Source organism: Meleagris gallopavo, chromosome 13, assembly GCF_000146605.3.
Source record: "Meleagris gallopavo isolate NT-WF06-2002-E0010 breed Aviagen turkey brand Nicholas breeding stock chromosome 13, Turkey_5.1, whole genome shotgun sequence".
In the NCBI taxonomy this organism is placed as follows: domain Eukaryota; kingdom Metazoa; phylum Chordata; class Aves; order Galliformes; family Phasianidae; genus Meleagris; species Meleagris gallopavo.
In genome coordinates, this window is record NC_015023.2 from 16,791,910 (window position 1) to 16,793,514 (window position 1,605).

At 54.0% G+C, this 1,605-nt stretch overlaps 1 long non-coding RNA gene across 1 annotated transcript; it reads left to right on the forward strand.

Annotated features, from left to right (window-relative positions):
* Positions 1-6: 6 nt before the first annotated feature.
* On the forward strand, positions 7-1,446 carry LOC109369843. The gene is made up of 2 exons (XR_002119419.1): positions 7-273; positions 1,259-1,446. It is a non-coding gene; the product is annotated as an uncharacterized LOC109369843 (long non-coding RNA).
* The last annotated feature ends 159 nt before the right edge of the window (positions 1,447-1,605 follow it).

Below are 1,605 nucleotides of genomic sequence, written 5' to 3' on the forward strand. Positions count from 1 at the left end.
TTTTAAAAGGTAATCCACTGTGAATAAGCACCTGCCTGGATCACTGAGTGTAATGCTATAATACAATGGAAAGTACAACAGTAATAGCACAGGAGCACAGTCTTATGCCACAGCAAATGAGAACAAACCCAAACACGGCAACCACAGACAACTCACCTTTGAAAAGCCACAAGCATGCAGAGACCAGCAGAGCAATACCCTTACTCCCACTGCCAACCCTTAAATGAGGTCTGAGTAAGGAAGGCTCCTGGCTCCACCTCTTCCATCACTCAGGTACACTGCATGCACCTGAGCTCCCCTGGGCTGGCTCTGCCTTCCCACCGGGTGCTCAATCACAGGCTGTGACTCAGCATTTCTGCTATAGGGTCAGAGTGAAGCTTAACCATAAAGAAAGGAAAGGCATGAGGATCCCTCTCTGGCTCTTTTTACAGTCTTGCACCTGCCTCCCCCCTTTTATGTTTGAGGTTCTCCCTCTGGTCCCCACCACAGGAGTCTTTTCCATTTATGCAGTCCCTCTCCAGTTTCTGTCTCCCCTCAGCCACCCGTTCCCCTTTTGCTTCACTGCTGTTGCTGCTGATGCAAGAGGAAATCCCCAAAGCTGACAATGAAGTAGCTGTCCAGGAGCATCATTCCTCTCTCTGTGGGCTACAGCTGCAGGAAGAACCTAAGCATCACATTCTGTGGCCAGACCTAAGCAGTGCTGCTTTTTCTTTGCTCCTTTCTCTTTCTGCTTATTTCCAGCACGTGGTTCTTACAGAGACACACGGCAGCTCCTGTGCAGCTATCTATGTTCTCTGCCTACAGGCAGGCGGAAGCACAATGCAGTAACAGCGGTGGCGGTGGTTGCTGTGATGGCATACGGCTGTGAGAGGCACTGCTGGGACACGGGCACTGCCAAGGAGCTCCGGGCTGGGCTGCCGAGCACCTCCCGTTGTGCAGGGCTGGGGCTGACCCGCACCTCCTCTCACCACTCCCGCGCCTCTCAGTGCTTCTGCCTGCTCCCGCATTGGCGCTGGCTGCCAGCAGTGCTGGGCATGCTGCAGGGCGGCCTCCCACCTATTTCTGCCACTGATGCTGTTTCCTTCTGCTCTGTTTTCTCTTCCTGCTCTGGAGGGGCTCTTTCCCCAGAGCTGCGGTGTTTTTTTCCTAACTATTTTTCAAGTAGCTGGCTGAGTCTCTGGAAAGGATAATGAGATCATTTTCATTGCAGAATGCAAATTCGTGCAAGCCTTCCCTGTTCGTTATTTCTCCCCTGCAGACTCTGGCCACGATGCTGATAATTCGTATTTGTTGATATTCCTCAGCAGCCGAACACAGAGTGTGCTCCAGACGGTACCCAGATGTGATCGGAGCCGATACCCTCTTCCTGCTAACAGAGAATTGCAAACCATCACTACAGCGGCAGAGGAATAACCTTTACGGTTCATTAAAATTCCACAGACTCTGCTCTGTTCTCCCTTCCGCGAACCCTACGGGCACTGCGGGTGGAACGGGATTCCCCTCCCATCCACCCGTCGGCTTCGGGCCGGGATGTGACGCGACATCTCCGCGTGTCCGCCGCTCCCGCCCGGGCCGTGTGCCGGTGGGGGGGCCGGGGCCCCACCA